Source organism: Castor canadensis, chromosome 13 (genome assembly GCF_047511655.1).
Source record: "Castor canadensis chromosome 13, mCasCan1.hap1v2, whole genome shotgun sequence".
NCBI lineage: Eukaryota > Metazoa > Chordata > Mammalia > Rodentia > Castoridae > Castor > Castor canadensis.
In genome coordinates, this window is record NC_133398.1 from 106,470,990 (window position 1) to 106,493,444 (window position 22,455).

Below are 22,455 nucleotides of genomic sequence, written 5' to 3' on the forward strand. Positions count from 1 at the left end.
TGGGTAGCAATATTTTTGTTTGATGGTATTGGGGTTTTAGCTCAGTGCTCGTGCTTGCTAAGCAAGTGCTCGACCACCAGGACCACTGTCCTATTTGTGCTTTCTCACATAGCTGGGGGTGAAAGCCACACACCACTGTGCCCAGCCATTGGTTGATATGGGGTCTTGAGAACTTTTTTTGTCCAGGTGAGCCTCAAACCATCTCAGCCTCCCAAGCAGCTAGGATTACAGACTCAAGCTACTGCACCTCCAAAGGACTAGCAGTTGGCCTGGCCTGGGAGGTAAGTAGCCTTCTGGACAGAAAGAGCCCTGTGGGATGGAGGGATTGACCTTCTTCTTAGATCAAGGAGAGGCCAGCACGGCCAACTCAGTGGAGACACATGCTAGGTTTGGCTTCATCACTGATCTTTCAAGGTTTTGAACTTGGCCTATGGTGAGGAAGGGAATTAGTGAGAGAAGCACTGTGAGTGTATCAGTGAAGGATGACAATCACCTAGATCAATAAGGTAGATTTGGATTTAGAGAGACGTTGACAAGTTCTAAACATTATTATACAGCAGTTTGCAATGAGAGCCTCCTTGTCTACTTTTTTTCAGATAGATCTGGTCATTTTATAATAAACTGTAGAAGTGACCCTATGGACCCAAACCAATGTTTATTAACAAGGTTCCCACACTGCTCTTTCTGTCCACAAGGCTCCTTACCCCCAGGCTAGGCCAACTGCTAGTCCCTTGGAGGGCTTCAGTGATCACTACCTTACTACTCTAGCTCCCAGGTACCATGGCCTCATACCATCTGGTGCTGTTCTTAAAAAGTACCTCACACATTTTCTGAAGCCAGGAACCGTGTCTCTTCCTTTTATATCTGTATCCTTCCTCAGACATAATAAATGCTTAGCAAACATTTGTTGAGCTATGGGCTCCTCTCTCTCTCTCTGTTCTTTCTCTCTCTCTGCTCTCTCTCTTTCTCTCTCTCTGTTCTCTCTCTCTCTCTCTCTCTCTCTCTCTCTCTCTCTCTCTCTCTCTCTCTCTCTCTACCTCTCTCTCCTCTTTCTGTTCTCTTCCCCCTCCCCTCTGCTACTCTAGCAATAGCTTCACTCAAGCAAGAAGAAACAGGTATCAGAAGGACTCAGTCAAGGCCTACCTGCCCTCTCTAATCTGAGCCCCACAGCCATTCTCAGCTAAGAAGGCTCAGTAAAGTAAGTTTTTACTTTTCCAGATCCTACAGCCTAGAAAGGTGAGCAAAAAGGGGTTGACATCAAAACTCAAACTTTTATATCACATCCAGCTAGACCATCAGAACGAAAATGGGAGGCCATATCTGGAATTCGAATAAACACTATTGACAGAGGGAGGGCCAAATAAATTCTGATTCATCCATAGCACAGTCATCAAAAAAAAAAAAAGAATTAGAGCCATATTGGTGACTTTGTGAGAATTGTATGTGCAATTACAGGGAAAATAAAACCAAATGCAAAAATGCACCTATTTGATTATCTCATTTCAAAACAGTGAAGAAAAGTCCTCTTCCTGTGTGGACATACGTGCGGGTGTGCACAAACCGGCAGGTGCACATAAGTGAGGCTGCATTCATATATACCGACTATGTGTTGTTATCACGAGCTACCTGTGCAGGAGGCAGGAAGGGAGTTTGGAAGGGGAAAAAGGAGAGGATGACAAAAAAATGAAAAGAAAAAATTTGAAAAGCAACATTATAAAATCCAGTAATGTACTAATTTTAAAATATGTGTGTTTAAAGCTGGGTGCTGGTGGCTCACACCTGTAATCTTAGCTACTCAGGAGGCAGACAGCAAGGGGATCACGGTTTACGGCCAACCTTGGCAAAATAAAAAAAAAGTTTTCAAGATCCCCATCTCCACCAGTAGCTGGGTGTGGTGGCACATGTCTGTCATGCTAGCTATGGCAGGAAACATAAAAGAAGAGGTCGACCTGGGCAAAAAGCAAGACCCCGTCTCAAAAATAACCAAAGCAAAAAGGAGTGGAGATGTGGCTCAGGTAGTAAAACCCCTGTCCAGCAAGTGCAAAACCCTGAGTTCAAATCCCAGTACCACCAAAAAATAAATAAGAAGATATATGTGTTCATATATATAAAGGAAGAACCTTCATAAGTTGTCTTTTCTTTCTTGTCTTCTACATCAGACTTACAAGACTGTGGCAAATTCTCAGTTGTTTTGCATCTTCATAAAATGTCCTCTATCCAAAAAGTAGACAGAAATTGCCACATATAATTTCATAAGTGGACTTCCAGTGGCTTTTCTGGATAAGAAAACAACCCTTCTGCATTCAATCCTTAACTCCAGTTGCCTTTCAAATGTCATAAACTGAAATTTCACTTTTTCCTTCTGACTTGCAATTTCCTCCTGAAGAGACAAGTCTATAAATGTTTAAACTCAGCACTACTTCTCGGGCTGAATAAAATATTGTTGCATAGAAAATTGCCTCCAGGAAATTAAAAATCAATACACTTAGAGAACTAAAATAGGGTGGAGAAAGTTGTTTCGTTATAATGTAATGGCTGAGCAATGCAAAACAAGAAGAATCAATCATTATTATAAAAAAGCAAATGACAAGAGAGTGCATTTTCTGGCCTTGTATGGGAAATGTCCTCAAGTGAATGAGAAAAAATTAACTTTGCCTGTGTCTTATTCAATTGGCCATCTCTGACAGTTTTGCTACTGTGCTTCCTTTGAATTTGTTGCTCCTCGTGGCAAAATCATTTGTCCAGGATTGTCCAGGTTGCTCTGTCATACTTGCAACTAAGATCTCTTCCTAAATGTTCTGTGACTTCATTTCAAAATTAGTTTTAAAGCTTGAGTCAAAATCTTTGGTCATGTCTTAAGGAGTTTAAATAAGTTTTATGAGAAGGAAGTTAAGAAGATGAATATGGGTGATGTACTTCCTATACAAGAATGAATACAGAATTTTTAAACCTGTTGAAATCACCATAGGAAAGGTTAAAAAGAATTAACCTAGAAGGTAACACCCACGCACAGGAAATCAATGTGAGTCAACTCCCTGTATAGCTATCCTTATCTCCACCAGCAAAAACCCTTGTTCCTTCCTATTATTGCTTATACTCTCTACAACAAAATTAGAGATAAGGGCAAAATAGTTTCTGCTGGGTATTGAGTGGGGGAGAAGGAGGGAGTGGAGTGGGTGGTAAGGGAGGGGGTGGGGGCAGGGGGGAGAAATGAACCAAGCCTTGTATGCACATATGAATAATAAAAGAAAAAGGAAAAAAAATAATAAACCTGTTGAAATCACCATAGGAAAGGGACTAAGGTAGAAAGGAGAAAAATAGAGGGGATGAACCAATTCAGGTTATAATACATATATACCTGGAAATGTCACAAGGAAACACCCTGTATAATTTCAAAAATATCATTTTTCTTTACAAAAACGAAGAACAGGAAGGCAAAACAGGTCCTATTTGGGGGTTGGTACCAGTGGGAGGGGGTCATACAAGGAAAGAGTGTAGGAGGTGAATGTGGTGGAAATACTTTGTACTGGGAACTATTCCAGGAACTGGGGGGAGAGAGGGATAAAGGAAAATGACGGAGGGGATATATTGTAAGAACTTTTGTAAATGTCACAATGCACTGCCAGTACAACAGTAATTAATTAAATAAATAAGTTTTAAGTTTCCATTATTAACTATCCCAACTTAGGAATAGTTTGAGCAAGTGCTGATAAAATAGTGGAAAATGTAAGACTCACTGCTTCTGTGTGGGTCACCCTTTTCCATGAGATGGTTTGCTGCCAGTTCAACCCTGGGCTGCTTCCCGCACCCCCGACCTAGATTCGTGCTTGAGCAGGTAGAGAGGTGGGTGGTCTGGAGGAGCTGCCTTGTCTTCTTTCTGGCTCCACCTTCTCTCCCTTGGGTTACTCTTGGGAACAACGTGACTCCCAGGTGCAAGCCCCTTAAAGAGCACTGGAGCCTTTGTCCATGGAAATTTCAGAAGTGGAACGTGTTAAAAGCCATGCCTTGCTTACTGCCAAGGAACTCAGAGACTCTAAAACTTGGGAAGACAGGGTCTGTCATGGTTGGTTTCCTCCCCACACCTCTTCACATACCACTACTGCCCTGAGGTTAGCCAAGGGCCAGCAGAGGCGGGCTTGCTATGTTTCTGAAACCCTGTGGCTATGCAGCCAGGGACAGACTGCCCACAGCTGCCCACACAAGGAGTCAGCTCTCTGCTCCTTTATCAGCTGCCGCTTCCCGGTTGACTCCCTGGTTAGGTGCAGACAAGGCCGTGGGGATCCAGGCAGCAGGTAACAGTTTGGCATTCACATAACGCACAGTCTTGCTGGGATTTACCTGAATGAAGTGGGGGAGATGAGCTGAGCTCAGGCCCTCTCCAATGGTGTTGACTGAAGATTTCTGTCATGATTTTTTGTTTTGGTGGTACTAAGATTTGAACTCAGGGCCAGGCAGAACTCTGAGCCATGCTACCAGACCTTGTCATGATGCTCACTTTTGAGAGAGGGTCTCACATTTTTGCCCATGCTGGCCTAGACCATGTCCTCCTACATATGCTTTCTGCATAGCTAGGATGACAGGCATGCGCCACCACTCCCAGCTTGTTGACTGAGATGGGATCTCACTAACTCAAACTGATGCCCAAGTAGCTGGGATTACAGATGTGAGTCACAGCGCCCAGCCTCACATTGAGTTTGGGCTAGTGTTCTCCAAGAACAAACTGAAAATGTTATCTTCCCACCATACATTGATAATTGTAGCATATTCTGGGCACACAGAACTTATTTTCTCATTTATAAAACCTTGTACTTGCTCATTTTACATCTGTCCTAATGCTTAACAAAGATTCCTCGCTCTGTGCTTGCCAAGACACAGATGAGGAGACAGTCACAGGGAGGGGAGCAACTTTCCTGAGACACATCACTAGAGAGGGGCAAAGGCTTGAATCAAATCCCAGATGCCACCTCTATCCAATAGTCCTTTCTTGTGACCCTGGGACCACACCATTGCATTACCTAGGACCTTACTAAAGATGAAAAATCTGGGGCCCCACTCAGACTTACTGACCAGAAACTGTGGAAAATGTGTTTGAACAAGACCTGTGGTGATTCCGGGCAATGTTCAACTCTGAGGACTATTTAACTGAGTCTTTGGAATGAGCCGTCTCATTTCTGAAAGATTAGAGTTATTTTGGGGGCAAATATCAGAAGAAATCCACTCAAATCCCTGCCAGGTACAAGTTAGTAAACAGATTCCCTTTCTAAGTTACAATTTTCTAAAATGAAACACCTTAATAAGAAATGTGTTCACCTTGTGAAAATACTCCTCCCATTAGAAAGGGATTTCTGTGACGTGGTGACGGGTCTGAAACTCCCAAGGTGAGACGCACCTACGTGGGCTTTAGAACAGAGGAGGTGGACAAGATGCTTCAGGCTTCTGAGAAAAGTGTATGGTTCGCATCCAGATGGGAGCAGGAGGAAGAAGGAGGTATCTGAGATGTAGGTGTAGTGTGGTTCTTGGTCCCTCTTTGTCTGCATGCTGTCACTTCTCTGTGCCTCTGTTTACTCATCTGAGGCACAAGAAATGTTCATGGCGGGAGTCACCATGAGCTTCACCATGTGTCCAGAGCAAACCATTACAAATCAACAGTCACTCCACAAATGATGATGTCGTCGATGAATTCAGGAAAGGAACAAAACCATTTCAGGTGGGTTTCCGAAGCGAGACATGACAGAACTCAGAGTCCTCCAAACCAAGAATGTGTTAGTTACATAAGTATAGAGGGGACATCCCCGGAGCTCAGCCAGGATACCAACTGCCAAGGAAAACCAGGTGAGCAGGTGGGAAGACCATTTAATTGCATTTGCATGAATAAATTTGTGAGAGGGCTCCCATTTGTCAGGAACAAATGGGAGTGCAGCTGGTGCTGAGAGTCGGATTTCCTCCTGGGAGGTGTGGCTGCACCTTCAAAGGGCTCCTCAGATGGCCAAGCTCAATGACCACAGGAGACAGAAGTAAGAGCACAGTCTTTGAGCACAATCAACCACCTGCTGAGAGTTCTGCACTGGGCAGGTGCAAGCAAGAACCCAGGAAATGTCACTCATGAGAATTCTGACCTCCTCAAGACCTACAGAAAGCAGAGACCCAGAATCTAAGCCTGCAAAGCAGTAGGAAAGCAAGGGTATTTCTCTTGCCCGTGGAACATAGCTTCTCACCACATTTTGTACTAACTTAATCTGTGTGGGGACCTGAGAGCCACAGTGATTTACCAGTGAACTTCTCCAGTTACATAAACTGGGTTGACCTTCAGTACAGCTCTAATTCCCTGTGGTCAAACGTACGTGAAGCCTCGCATCCACGATGGGAGAATCCCCAGCATGACTTACATCGACTTCCAATGGCAGCATCGCTTGCCTTGGTGACAAAGGAGTATGGTTGCCTCCCCTTAAATGAGGCCATTGCATTGGTACCCAGATCTGAGATTGTCTTCTGCTGTTCTGACCTCTTAACACTTACCTATTTTGAAAATGGGACCTGTGTTGTAAGGTTTTGGAGGTTCCATTGCAGCTTTCCGGCAGCATGTCGGGCGGTGCCTCCCTGCCCTCTTCTCTTTTGCAAAGAGCAGTTCTTCTTGCCATCCTGCGCCTTTCCCTAACTCCCTCCCTCTCCTCTGCTTGCCGTCTTTCTTTCCTCTCTCCTCTGCTCTGCTCTTCTGCCCCATCGTTTGCTTTGCTTTCATTCAGTTTCTGTTTGTCACACCATATCTACAGTGAGCACATCTCTTGAGCCAAAAGTACCCAGAGGGCTTCACATTCTTTATCTGGTAGCAGGCTGCCATCTCAAGGACACTTCGGCCACTTCACACACTTCGCCTTCCTACAGCAACTGTCTTGATTAGACAGCATTATCAGCCCTCTGGGTGCCAGTTCCCCTACACGAGAGAAACTCACATAAATCACAGAATCTTTAAATTAACACTTGTGGTGTTAACACTGTGGCATTTACATAGGTACTTATAACACATCTTGATTACATTCACCCCTCTAACATTCTCCTTTATTCCTCCTCCCTCCCTGTAATTTTCTTCATTTGCTACATCAACGAAGTCTCATTTTACAATCTATTTTTTTTGAGACAGGGTCTCACTACATAGCCCACTATGTAGCTGCCCTCAAATTCATGACCTTCCTGCCTCCACTTCCTGAGTGCTGGTATTACAGATGTGAACCACTGTGCCCAGCCTTATAATTTTTTTTCTTAGAACTCAGAGCTTCGTGCTTGCTAAGCAGGCACTCTATTACTTGAGCCAGGCCTCTAGCCTACTGGCCTTGCAATCTTAAAGAAGACAAAAAAGCAAACCATAAAGTGCCTGATGGATATGATCATATATACAGATGCATGATCGTATATACACAGAACGTGTTTGCAATGGTGGGAGCATTTGAGAGGACTGGGGGAAGAAAAGGGAATGATAGAGTGAACAATAATGAAAGACGTGGCATCTGCATGGGAAGAGGGAATAACACACTCACTAAACACCTTTGAATAATATAGGGCAAGAGGAAACGGGTGAAGTAGAGTCACAAAGGGGGTTACTCTGATCCAAGTACACAATGGTCACAGGTGAAATACCATGGTGGAAACCCTTGAAAAATGAATACACATTTTTAAAAATGAAGGACAAGAATGTGAAACAGGTCCTGATAGAAGGTGGGGACTCGTGGGATGGGGAGGTGAATGGAGAGGATGAAGGAAGTTGAATATGGTCGATGTACCATATTCATATGCACATATTCATATGTGCATATGGTCGATATATGCACATGTATGAAGACAGAACAATGAAACCTGTTGCAGTCATTCTAAGTAAGGCGGTGGGGAGAAGGGTGGTGGGGATGAACCTATCTAAGGTACACTGCAAGCACACATGGAAATGTCACAGTGAAACCTCCTACAAGTAATATATACTAATAAAATGCTTTTAACAATTTCTTACAAAGAAATTGGATCATTTGAAATCCGGTTGGGAACTCCTATAGCTCAGCAACAAAAAGACTAGAAGCCCAATCTAAAAATTCTCAAGGGACTTGAGCAATACTACGGCAAAGAAGGCACACGAGTGACCAGTACCACGTGAACACACAGCCTACATCATTAACGCCTGTGGTACCACAGGTGGTACCACGCGCACCTATTAGAGTGGCTAAGGAAAATGACAAATGTCAAGGAGGAAGCGGAGAAATTGGAACCCTTGCACACCGCTGGTGACACCGGGGAACCATCTGCTGGTTCTCCTGGAAGCTAAACAGAATTTCCCCTAGCACACAGACATTCTCCTGCTAGGTATGCACCTGAGCCATCTGAAGGCAGGGCTCGGCCACATCACTGTAAGCCAAGTTCACTGCAGCATTGTACACCACAGCCACCGTGGAAACGAGTGGCCCTCAACAGATGCCACTGTAACCTTGAAAACATTACAGCAAGTGAAATAAGCCAGATGTAAAAGGACAAATACTGTATCATCCCACTTACATGGAGTATCTATTGTAGGCGAATTTATAAAAACAGACAATCAATTTATGGTTACCAGGACTGGAGGATGGGAGAATAGGAAACAATTGCTTACTGGGTGCAGAGTTTTTTCTTGGGATGATGAAATATTTAGAACTAGATGATGGTGACAGTTATTTTGATGTTGTGAATGAAATCAATACCAATAATTGTACACTTAATATGGTTTAAGTAGCAAGTTCCATACTATATTTAGTTTACTACCCTTAAAAATAAGAGACAGAAACTGGGCACCAGTGGCTCACGCCTGTAATCCTAGCTACTCAGAAGGCAGAGATCAGGAGGATGGCAGTTGAAAACCAGCCCTGGGCAAATAGTTCATGAGACCCTATCTAGAAAAAAACCAACACAAAAACAGGACTGGCAGAGTGGCTCAAATGGTAGAGTGGCTCAAATGTAAGGTCCTGAGTTCTAACCCCAGTACTGCTAAAAAAATAAATCAACACAGTAGCAGTGCACACCCCTAGCACCTAAACTGTCTCTAATTAACATTTTCCAAAAAGACCACTGACTGAAATAAATGATCAGCTCAAGGCCTGAGCCAGAAGTGCACAGGATGAGCCTGGAACCGCTGCTTGTTTTTCAGGGGCTGGAGGTTGTGGTGGTGGTGGTGGTGATTGTTGTTGTTATTTTGAGACAGGGTCTCCCTACAGAGCCCACACTGGCCTCAGACTTGTATTCCTCCTGCCTTAGCCTCCCAAGTGCTGAGATTACAGGTGTGCACCACCCCACTCTGCTCCTGACACATCTTATTAGAGAAAGTGAGAAGCCTTCCATAGGCTTACTAGAATAATGCCAAATGAGCATCGGAAGCCACCAACAATGGGAAAATGTGAACATGATAAGAATAACTGCAACAGTTTAAAATAAATGAAATAGGTTTATTCCATTAGTTCATAATAATACAAAAACAACTCCTTTATCACATTTAGCAGATGCTAAGAAATCAACTCACTATTTTGAAAACTGGCAGATAGAGAGAAAGAATTAAGCATTTTTATTCTGTTTTTCCTATACAAATGGGACTTTCAAATGACAAAAAATTAGTAAGGACTTTTCCTTTATACACACACATATATATGTACATATGTGTGCAATCAATATAAATACAGATCACATTAATATTTTATATGAATATAAAATTTAATATTAAATACACACATTAAATATATGCGTGTGTGTATATATATATATATATATATATATATATACACAATGGAGTACTAGTTGGTCATAAGAAGAATGAAATTACATCATTTGCAGGAAAATGAATAAAAACTGGAGATCAACTTGTGAAATAAAATAAGCCAGTTTCAGAAGGATAAAAGGTCATGTGTTTTCTCTCATCTGATTAATTTAGGCCTAAAATATGATGTGTGGGTGTGTAGGTGTGTGTGGGGGTGGTTAAACGTGATTTTAATTGTGGGACAGTTTGGAAGAACCAGGGGAGAGGAAAGAGGGAGACAGATGGTGGGGAAGTGAATAACTCAAAATACATTGTGTCTCTGAATGAAGACACATAAGAAAGCCCACTGCAAGCTGTTGAAAACTAAGGGAAGGGGGGACAGGGAAAAGAGAGCAGTAGTGGGGGTTAATCTGATCCAAGTGTATATGAACGTCTGAAGTGCTAAGGCAAAACCCCTTCGTACAAATAATAAACAGTAATAAAAAAAGCAAAAGAGGAAAAATGCTTCATGATGTATTAAATTGATATGGAATTCAAAAAAAAAAAAAAAAGAACCATAATGCTGGGGACAGACACAACTGGACAGATGGTCTCCCCATGGGAACTGCACCAAGAGGAGAAGCAGCCTGGGAGGTCCGTCCTGTTAAAGATTGTTCTCGTCACTCAGGCAGTCACAATAAGTACCACAGCCCAGTGGCTGTAACAACAGAAATGTATTTTCCCTTCCATGCGGAAGGCTAGAATAACATCAAGGAGTCAGCAGAGTTGGTTTCTCTCTCTTTGGCTTGTAAATGGTGTCTTCTCCTTGTGTCCCCACACAGTGGTCACCTTCTGTGTGTCTGCGTCCTAATGTCCTCTTCTTTTAAGCATGCCAACCAGGTTGGACTAGGCTCCACTCATATGGCCTCATTTTACCTTCAGTGGATCTTTAAAGGCCTTGTCTCCAAACACAGTCCTATTCTGAGGCACTGGGAATTGCAACTTCAACCTATGGATTTGGGGGTGCACAATTGGTCTTTAACGTGGACAGGTGTTCATTGAGTGAGTGTTAGATCTGAGTGGAGGTGCTGAGCACATTGTTGTACCGTCAGCCCGAGTGAAGATGAAGGGGCTGGTGGATAGGGAGCCTGAGAGGGAAGGTTCCTGAGAGAGAGAGATGACTGTGGGAAGCCTGCCCATGACAATTGGGGGTGGCCAATGACAGCCAGAGGCTCCTCATCCGTACATTCCCAGGTGAGAGGTAGGACGGGATAGGAGCACAATGAACCTAGAACCATGAAGCTCCAGAAGTATTCAAAAGAAGATGAGGACACACCAAAAGGATCCAGGGCCCAATGGAAAAGGTGCTCACTGGTCACATTTGGAATGATTTGAACAACTCAGTAATAATGGTAAAGAATGATGATCCACGCTGGGCTCCGGTGGCTCACCCCTGTCATCCTAGCTACTTGGGCAGCGGAGACCAGGAGAATCTCAGTTCCAGGCCAACCCAGGCAAATAGTTCACAAGACCCCTTCTTCAAAATAACCAGAGTAAAATGAACTGGAGGCATGGCTCAACCTGCAGAGCATCTGCTTTGCAAGTACAAAGCCCTGAGTTCAAACCCCAGTCCCACCAAAAAAAAAAAAAAAAAAAGATGACCCATGGCATAAACAAGGAATCCATGTGCCCACACAGATACGAGGAAAGGCTTAGCAGAGAAAACTAACTCATGTGCAGACAGAGTGATGGAAGAAAAAATCACCCCTTGACATTGACCCATCCAGGGCATGACTGGTTCAGGCAAGAATCAACACAGGGTGCTAAAATTAATGAACCAAAGCATGGTGAGCGCAGATATTAGAGCAGCCTATCTGATGTATCATCTCTAAGATTTTTATTACACAAAGAGGGGAACAGTAGCTTTACAGTGGAGAAACCTGTCAGACACAGCCCGCACCAGGTAATCCCCGCGCCATCGCCAGCAATAGAACGAATGGGTGTCATGACCAGACAACAGAGCCTCTTCTGTGGTGCCCCTGCCAAAGACACATGAGTGCATCTAAGCGTCTGAACATGAGGAAAGCCCGTGTTGAGGGATATGCACAAAATAACTGAACACTGCTCTTCCCAAGTACATGAAAGAACCGTCCCAGGTCAGAGGAGGCCAAGGAACATGGCCATGAAGTACAGCATGGGATCCTGGGTCAGAAAAGGGCACGACTGGAACAGCTGGGAAATCTGGAATAAGAGGTGGAGATTAAATTATAGGATTGTATAATTTTTGGTAAGTACACTATGTGTTGTAAGGGAGAATATCCATGCGTTAAGGACATACACAATAAAGCACCGAGGCAAGAGGACACCATGAATGCCACCTGCTCTTCAGCACCTCAGAGAAAATTCACACACACACACAACCAGTGTGTGACACAGGGTGATGGTGGGGAAGGGGCTACGGGGCACATGCTTAATATTCTTTTCTCTTTGCTTCAGGGACCACCCCCCTCCTGAAGCAAAATGACTTATTCAAAATCATGAAGCTGGGAAGGGCAGGACCAAGACCAGAGACCCTGATGGGGGCTGTAGGGCACGCAGAAGAACATCTGACCCAGACAGGGCAACCATACAATACACACACACACACACACACACACACACACACACCGCATACACACTCATACCACACACAACACACATCACACATAGATACCACATACCACACACTCACACGTACACCACACACTCATACCCCACACATCACACACATATACAAACACGCATAACACACACCACATATGCATCACACACATACTCATACCACATTCACATACATCCACCACACATACCACACCACACACGTATGACAGACCACACATGCCCTCTATACCTCACACACACACATTTACACCACACACGTACTCAAGCACATCACACACCATACAATCTCACAAACACGCACACACCACACTCACTACCACAGACACGCACACGTTCTCAGTCACTTACTTGCTGTTTCTCTTCCTTCTTTTCTCTTCCCTTCTTCCTACTGGCTTCCTGAGCACTTCTTCAGCATTGCTATCAGGGAGAACATGCAAAGGGAGAGACACTGAGGCTTCTTCTTCTCTGACTTCCCCTCCTTTGTACCCAACCATGCTCTCAAAACCCCACCTTCCTGAGGCTGAGGGCCAGCCCTCTGTGCCTCTAACCAGCAGCCAAGTGGGCAAGGTCTCTCCTCCTGGTTGAAATTTAGCAGCATCCATGTCCCCAAGCCACCTCACCCTGTGCCCTGCTGACACATTGGGTTGATGTCCACTGTGTCTCTTAACTCCATTACTCCTCCCTGCAGGCACACTCTCACAGGCCGGTGCACAGAAGCAATTTAAGTTACTCCTTAGCTCAGGTCACCACGCAGGGACACAGACCAGGTCCCCTTCTCAAGCAAGGGAGATTTCAGCTCCTCAATACGCTCAAAATGGGTGCCCTAGAGTCATCAGGACTTTGAAATGGGAGGTTGTGGTTGTAGCTCAGTGGTGGAGTACTTGCCTCGCCAGCTCAAGACCCTGGGCTCCATCTGCAGCACCACAAAAAGTAAAGGACTTTGATTTGCTACTCAATTTGATTTAAAAGTCAGATTTATATATGAGTGTGTGTGTGTGTGTGTGTGTGTGTGTGTGTGTGTTGTATACACACACATATAAATGCATGCATAATAGGGTTATTAAATGTGATACCGAGTGGTGGTAGGCTTACAAGTGATTTTTAAATATATTATCTAATTTTGGTACAATAAATATGCAACCCTTAAAAGCAGGAAAGTCATAATATAAAAAGTGTTCATAATTTTAATTTTAATGAAAATGATGCTGCCTTGAAAAAGCTTATTTTAAGGAAAGTACTGATTGTGACATTGTCTTCATCTTCATTCCACGAAGGTTCGATTAGGGGCTAATGATCACAAAAAGAGTGGCAATGTCCAAATCACGTCTGCACAGTTGGCATCACAAGCTGGTACTTTTCCAAAATATTTCCAAAAACTGGGCCAGGGACCAGGGCTCAGTGGGAAAAAAAAAATTGATTTTTTAGAGGACTCTGACTCCAAATGAAAGCTTTGATTTATAAAGAGTATATTGTAAGAATTTATATTACATATGTGCCTTGACTGACAAAGTGATTCTGTCCTGACAAACTCATCATAAGTTGAAAATACCATAAGTCAAAAATGCATTTAACACACCTAACCTATAACTTAGCCTCGATCAAGCTGAGAATGCTGACATTAGCCTACAGTTGGGCAAAATCATCTCACACAAAGCCTATTTTATTATAAAGTATTGACGATCTCATTTAATGTTTTAATATATCACTATAAAAAATACCTGAGATAAATCAATTTATTTTTAAAAAAGGTTTATTTTGGCTCACAGGTTTAGAGGTTTCAGTCCACTGTCAGTTGGCCCCAATACTCTGGGCCGGTGGCAACCACATCATAGTGAGAACATGTGGCAAAGCAAAACCACTCACCTCATGGCTGCAAAGTGAAGGAAAAAGGAGGAAGAGGCGGGGGTCTACAATTCCCCTAAAGGGCGGGCGACCCAACTATAGCGAGTATATGAAACATGAAAAACAGAATGGTTGTATGGGTACAGAACACAAAGACGAGCATTTTGTAGACACAATAAGAGGTGAAAATACAATTTTTAAAAAACACTAGTCACATAGCACACTGCAGAGCATCAACGGTTTCCCCTCAAGGGTCACATGGCTGACTAGGAGCTGCCAGCTACTTTCTGGTACCGCCCAGATCACAAGGGAGGATTGTACTACAAGTCGTCAGCCTGGGAGAAAATAAAATTCAAAACTTTGCAATATGGTGTCTATTGAATGCATATCATTTTTACACCACCACACAGTTAAAAAATGGCTAAGTCAAAGCATCATAAACTGAGGACTGTGTTAGCTGAGTACTAGTTAGCTTCTTAATGGATACATTCGTATTTTTTAGGAGAAAGAGTTTTGCCTTGCAATCAATTTAAAGAGAAATACTGGCTAAGGATGAAACTCAGTGGTAAATGCGTGCATAGCAAGAGCAAAGCCCTGTGTTTAATCCCCAACACTAAAAAAAATAAAAATTAGGGCTGCGGGTGTGGCTCAGGTTGGTAGCAAGCACAAGGACCTGAGGTCAAACCTCAGTACCACCCCCAAAAAAATCAGTAATAAAAAAAAATTTAAATTTAAAAAACATGCTGCTTGAAAAAAGTGTAAAAATATTTTGAGCTACACAAAAACCTCAACAATAGACACATGGTTCAATAATTTGATTTTACATCCTCCTAGCACACATGCCTGGGATGGACCAGGGCATTGAAAATGTGCAAATATTCACAGTGAGCCCACGTCTCCCACCAGAAGTTCTTAGACCATGAGGTGCTACTTCAAAAAATTCATGGGATCAGGTCCCAGAGCCCAGTGAGATCTCCTAAGTCCATCCACGTCAGCTCAGAGCATGCCCCTGTTACCGCAAATGGGCACCGTACCTCGAAAGACAAGAGCCTGCCCAGCGACATTCCTTCTCTCCTCCTTCCTCCAGTCTCTGTTCTCTCTCTAGCCCTCTTTCCTTCTAATTTCTTTTTACATCTCTTACTATTTGTATCTGCAGAAGGAAAATGAAGTAGAATATTGTTATGAAATTTGGGGTGGAGAAATACCTGCATTACTCAAATGACAGAGCCATCGACATGTTGCCTAGTCTTCCCCTGGGGAAAGCCATAGGTTTTGTGGTGTTTTCTCTCAGAAGTGTAGAACTACTACTTCAAAATTATACTTTTTCCCCAGTGCATCACCAAAATTAGAAAACAAAGCATTTTTCTCCAGCACAGTGGTTCTCAAAGTGTGATTCAGGGAGACAGGAGGGTTTCCAAAGATCTTTCTAAAGGGTTCATGAAGTCAAAACTATTTTCGTGATAACCCTGTTTCCCTCTTCTCTCATCCTCCTATGAGTCACTGATGGAACTTTCCAGAGACTACACGATGAGTAGTAGTTCATCACGATGAACGGAGTACAGAACCAGATGTGACAATCCAGCTGTCCTATCCTGAAGTAAACACCAAAGGTATTTCTAAAAAAATGTAAAACAATGTCATTGTTCTAAATATTTTTTACTTTGGAAGACATAGTCATTTTTATAAAACATAACATTTATATTAACATTTAATGGCTTGTTATTCTTATTTTTAAATAAATTAATAAATTAATATTCTTAGTTTAATTTTAATTTTTGAAATGATAATTATTAATAGTTATAATCGACATAAACAGAAGCTCTTTGGGTTCTTCTGTCATTTTTAAAAATAAATTTGACTATTGCTCTTCTAGGACAATTAAAACAAATAAATTGCCAGGCATGGGTGTCTCATGTCTGTAATCCTACATACTGGGAGGCTGAGATTGGGAAGATCACAGTTCAAGGCCAGCCAGGGCAAATAGTTCATGAGATCCCTCATCTCCAAAATAATCAGAGCAAAATGGATTGGAAGTGTGATTCAAGCAGTAGAGCACCTGCTTTGCAAACATGAAGCCCTGAGTTCAAACCCCAGTCCCAACAAAAAAAAAATAAAAATAAATTTTTAAAAATTGGGCTGGGGGTATGGCTAAGTGGTAGAGTGCTTGTCTAGCATATACAAGGCCCTGGATTGCATCCCAACACCGCAGAAACAAACAAATGAACACAAAACTTTATGCTCTCATTTTATTTTGGCCTCTGATATCATCTATTTGAGGCTTTGTAAACTTTCTGCTTGGCTAAGCTGAACTACATTCTCCACAATTTCCTTATGTGCTTCTGGTCAGAGTCACAGAGAGGTTCTTGTCCTTGTTCTGTACTGCCTCCATGAGCGCCAGGCCTCCTGCTTCTGCTCCTTACCTGGGATACTCCTTCAATTTCTTTGACTTTCTGAGTCAGAGATGTGTGGTCGAAGGCCTGATTTTGTAGGCCACATACACCACCAAGATCAGTAGCAACAAGAATGGACCTGAGTTTTGGTCTGTTTTCATGCACTCCCCCTTGTACCTGTGGGTTCCAGCTTCTTATTTTACCCATTTTATATCCATCTTCCTTCAGTTGCCCTCCTGTGGATTACAAGCTCCAACACCAGACCCAGAGACAATTGTCTTAGCCTGCTCCCTCCCTCTACCACATGAGGTTGGATTCCTGGAATGCATATGGTAGACACACTAGGGCAGGGTCTCCTGCAAGATGCCCACCAGACAGGAAGTCATGGACAGGGTTACAAAGACAGACCCATCACCCCTCTTCCTCACCGTGAGATTGTCATGCTTTCTCCCATGTGGGCTGCTGTGGTTGTCACTCTGAAAGATAGCAGTAATCAGTGTCACAAATGGAACTGCATCCACAAAGAGAAGCAGACTAATGGTTTTGTGGGTATTTGCTTATCTCCAGATTCAAGGTCTATGCATTAAGTAGGCATGGTTTTTGTGTTTCAGTTATACCACAATAAACTGATTTCAGAGAAAGACAGGAAGAAGGCAGAGCTCGTTTGAAAAAGTGGCTCTGATTGTCACACCTGAATATACAGTTGTTATGCTAAGCCATAGAAGTTGAGGGAAAATCCTCTATGGTGCCATCTGGCCATCTGTGCAGGGCAGACAGCCGACTCTTCTGGGGATAAAGGATGTGTATACATTCTACTTTCCTGTCCCTTTCTTTCGCTTTCACTTTTGTTTTTCAAATATTTGTTGAATTAAGCACCTTCCATGTGACCAACGCTGAAAGGATCCCGTGGGAAAAAACATACAGTTTTGTCGTTGGGGAATGCATTCTCTATGTATTATTGCATAATAAAACTTAGCAGCTGAACGTAACAAACACTTATTAACCCACAAATCTACAGGCAGTCAGGAATCCTGGAGTGACTTAGCTGGCCTTTCTGGCTCAGGAGCTCCTGTGAGGTTCCAGTCCAGTGTGGGCCAGTGCTGAGTCATGTGAAGGCCTGACTGGACCTGAAGATCTGCAAGCCAGGAAGAGCCATGTGGTCAAGATTACTCCCAGGACCGCGGGCAGGAAGCCTCTGCTCCTCATGGTGCAGGCTTCTAGTAGGGGAGGTGGTAGCCGGCTTCCCCCAGAACAAGTGAGGAGAAAGAGAGATTGTTCTGTGTGGAAGGTACCATATGCTGAGGGCATGAGTCCCAGGTTGTGGTATCACTGGAGGCCACCCTGGAGGCTGTGCACCATGAGGAAATCATCATCTTTTGTGGCCCAGGAAGAGATAGAATATGAATACGCAAATTTTAAGCAATGTTCCTGAGGAATTGTCCTTCGTCCTAATTGATTAGTTCAGTTGATTTTCATGGGAAAAACCTGGGACAGCAGCAGAGGAATTTTTATCATCCCTGTTTTTCAAATGAGAAAAACAAAGCAAAAGAGATCTTTGTCTTGCCAAAGTCACCAGGTAATTGCAGCTGAGCCTGGACCTGGACTCTGAACTCAGCTAGGTGGTGCCCTTTGCTTCTCCATGACAGAAGAGGTGACAAGAATCCAGAACAAAGCTGCCCATGGAGGAAGAACAAAGAATGACTGATAGGCCACTGAAATTAAATTATATCCATTTTTTAAATCATTTCATATGCATAAATATTTCACAGAATTTTTTCAATTTTTTAAGTTCGCTCCCCTAAATTTTTCTTAACTATATGAGCCAGCCAACAATTACCCAGTGAGAACTTAGGGAAAAAAATGAAAAAAGAACAAATGACAGAACTAGATGCAGGTGTTGGCTGGAGCCGGAGTGACAGGGGTCCCTCCGGGCCGGAGGTGGCAGTAGTGGCAGTGGTGGCAGTGGTGGCAGTGGTGACAGCGGTGTCGCCACCCTCACTTCCCTGCGCCCCTTTTCCAGGCCGCGACATCGCCGCGAAAGCGAGACGGCGATGGCCGCCCAGAAACAAGTGGCCGAGCCTCGAACTGCGGCCTGGGGAAAAAGAAGCCTGACAGCCCCGCCGTGACCCGGTGCCCTTGGCCCATTCCGGGCCCTGTAGCGCCGGACTCCGCCTGCTGTCGCCCCCGCTTAGCGGCGCGGCGTCGGGGCTCAGCAGCGAGCAGCAGCCGCTCCAAGGCCCAATTCATTGTCAGAGGAAAACACAAACTGGTGCGGAAGATCGGGTCTGGCTCTTTCGGGGACATTTTCCTGGCGATTAACATCACCAACGGCGAGGAAGTGGCAGTGAAGCTAGAATCTCAGAAGGCCAGGCATCCCCAGTTGCTATACGAGAGCAAACTCTGTAAGATCCTTCAAGGTGGGGTTGGCATCCCCACATACTGTGGTACGGTCCGGAAAAAGACTATAACGTGCTAGTCATGGGTCTTCTGGGACCCAGCCTTGAAGATCTCTTCCACTTCTGTTCAAGAAGGTTCGCAATGAAAACTGTGCTTATGCCAGCTGACCAGATAGATGATCAGTAGAATTGAATATGTGCATACGAAGAATTTCATACACAGAGACATTAAGCCAGATAACTTCCTAATGGGTATTGGGCGTCACTGTAATGAGTTATTCCTTATTGATTTTGGTTTGGCCAAAAAAGTACAGAGACAACAGGACAAGGCAACACATACCATACAGAGAAGATAAAAACCTCACTGGCACTGCGCGGGACGCTAGCATCAATGCACACCTTGGTACTGAGCAGAGTCGCAGAGACGACATGGAATCATTAGGGTATGTTTTGATGTATTTTAATAGAACCAGCCTGCCATGGCAAGGACTAAAGGCTGCAACGAAGAGACAAAAATATGAAAAGATTAGTGAAAAGAAGATGTCCGCTCCTATTGAAGTTTTATGTAAAGGGTTTCCTGCAGATTTGGCCATGTACTTAAGCTATTGTGGGCTACGCTGTGAGGAAGCCCCGGATTACATGTATCTGAGGCAGCTATTCCGCATCCTTTTCAGGACCCTGAACCACCAATATGACTACACATTTGATTGGACGATGTTAAAGCAGAAAGCAGTACAACAGGCAGCCTCTTCCACTGGGCAGGGTCAACAGGCCCAAACCCCCACAGGTTTCTAAGCATGAATTGAGGAACAGAAGAAGCAGAGCAGATGATCGGAGCAGCATTTGTTTCTCCCCAAGTCTAGAAATTTTAGTTCATATGTACACTAGCCAGTGGTTGTGGACAACCATTTACTTGGTGTAAAGAACTTGATTTCAGTATAAACTGGCTCTGGACAGCATTGGTGATGCTGTATCCTGAGTTGTAGCCGCTGTAATTGTGAATATTAACTGAGATAGTGAAACATGGTGTCCTGTTTTCTATTGCATTTTTTTCAAGTGGAAAAGTTAAGTAAATGGTTGACACACGCAAATTGGTGGAGAAATTGTGCATATGCCAATCTTTTGTTAAAGCCTTTTATTTTGAACTATACTGCTTTTGAGATCACATTTCAGAAGAACGGCATGAACAGTCTTCAGCCTCAGTTGTGATGGTTGTAAATGCTCACAATTTTGCATCCTTAGGGTTTTTCCATCCCTAGGGTTTGCAAGTTGTTCACTTAAAACATTCTTTAAATGGCTGGCTTCTTGTTTGCAAGCCAGCTGATATGGTAGCAACCAAAGATTCCAGTGTTTGAGCATATGAAAGACTCTGCCTGCTTACCTGTGCTAGAAATAACAGCATCTAAAGTGAAGACTTAAGAAAAACTTAGTGACTACTAGATTATTCTTAGGACTCTGCATTAACTCTATAATGTTCTTGGTATTAAAAAAAAATATTTGTCACATAAATTTAGTTAACATCTACAACTGAACATGTATGTATGTTGCTTAGATAAATGTAATCACTGTAAACATCTATATGAGCTGGGATTTTGTTTTTATTTTGAAATGGGAGCTTTTTTGTTTACAAGTTCATTAAAAACTAAAAACTGTTTCTGTAAGGAAATGATTCTTTTTAAACAACACAACAAAATGCCTTGCTGACTCACTATGAAATAAAAATCTCCCCAGTTTTTTGATAGACTACTTTAAGCCATTTGTTACATGATATTCGTTTGCAAGTTGATGAAAATTTAGTGTATAAATTCTCATTTTTAAATTTTTCTTTTGTTCTGAAGGGAAAAGGCATTCTTTCACTTTGTTTTTTTTTGTTTGTTTGTTTGTTTGGTTTTTTTTTAATGACTTGCAGGCACAATACCTAGTACTGCAGCTGCCAGAACTTGGCATGGTAAATCCTGCTACCACTGACTAGCAGCTGGACTGATTTTGAATAAGAATGAAAGCATTAAAGGGTTTAACTACAAAATATTTTTCTTTAAAATACTTGTGAAATGACTGTAAGTAGTCGACTCTTGTCCTCTGAGAGTGTCATACCCTGTGAAGTTGAAGTGAGTGTTGACTCTCTCCCCATCCAACCTGCTTCTATAAGGTTACCTGTGTGTGCGCGCTTCCTCTCAGTGTTAATTGTGCACTGTTTCACTGATCCAAAAGAAAGGAAAACTTACAGTAATTCTTAAATAGTGTAATTTATTCATTTATAGCATGTCAGTCTAAATTAAAAGAACATTTGTCTGAAAAAAAAAACAACTAGATGCAGTAGTGTACACCTATAATCCCAGCACTCAGGAGGCTGAGGCAGGAGGATTGTGAGTTTGAGGCCAGCCTGGGCAAATAGACCCTGTCTCAAAAACTCAAGGGCTAGGGATATAGCTCAGTGGTAAAGCACTTGCCTAGCATTGCAATGCCCTGGGTGTGATCTAAAGCACTGGAAAAAGAAAGAAAGAGAGGAAAGAAGGAGAGAAGGAAAGAAGGGAGGGAGGGAGGGAAGAAGAAAAGCAAATGACTAAGGAAAAGCCAGTATGTTTACTTAATGCATTGTGGCATTTTGGATGTAATTTCACATGTGCTTGAGATTACTTCATATTATGTAATTTTATTCTCATAATTATTCCTAACTTGGGTGTTAAATGAATTAGCGTTTCCAGTGGCTTGCTAAGGATCATTGTCATTATCTGGAAGCTGGCTTCCTGACCAGGATCAATATCTACAGTGCTGATCTTTGGCTCCCATAAAAATGTGTGCTGGGAGCCAGGTGCTGGTGGCTCATGCCTGTAATCCTAGCTACTTGGAAGGCTGAAATCTGGAGGATCACGATTCAAGGCCAGGATCAACAAATAGTTCTCAAGACCCCCATTTCCAAAATCACCAAAGCCAAATGGACTGGAGAAGTGGCTTAAGTAGTACATGCACCTGCTTTGCAAGCACAAAGCCCTGAGTTCAAACTCCAGTCCTCCTCCCAAAAAAAATGTGCACTAGGGAGAAAACAAATTTCATGTTGTGCCCCAGAAGATAAAGACTTAGGGAAATGCCTGCCTGACAGCCACCAATCAGCTTAATGCTCTCGGGTTGCTATGCTGTCTTCTTTGTGAGACTTCTGAGAACAAAAAAAGTCCTTTCTGCTACCTGGTAAATCTTTCTTTTCCTCTCTGATAATGTCATATGTAAATCTGTCATTAGCAACCCATGTGTTGGCCTCCCCAGGTTAGAATCCTGCATCCTTATCCTTCTATAGTACCCAACACTGAGAACCCTGGCATAGAGAAGGAAGTAATTATCTGTTGACTAAATAAGTGATTCAGAAGAGTTGATTTTGTTCCCAAAGCTTTCTCAGCCAGTGTTCCATAGGAGATTAGCCTATTGACAAGATTTC

At 43.1% G+C, this 22,455-nt stretch overlaps 1 pseudogene; it reads left to right on the top strand.

The window, feature by feature from the left end:
• The first annotated feature begins 19,107 nt into the window (after nucleotides 1–19,107).
• LOC109675957 (casein kinase I pseudogene) lies at nucleotides 19,108–20,050 on the top strand (annotated as a pseudogene).
• Nucleotides 20,051–22,455: the final 2,405 nt, after the last annotated feature.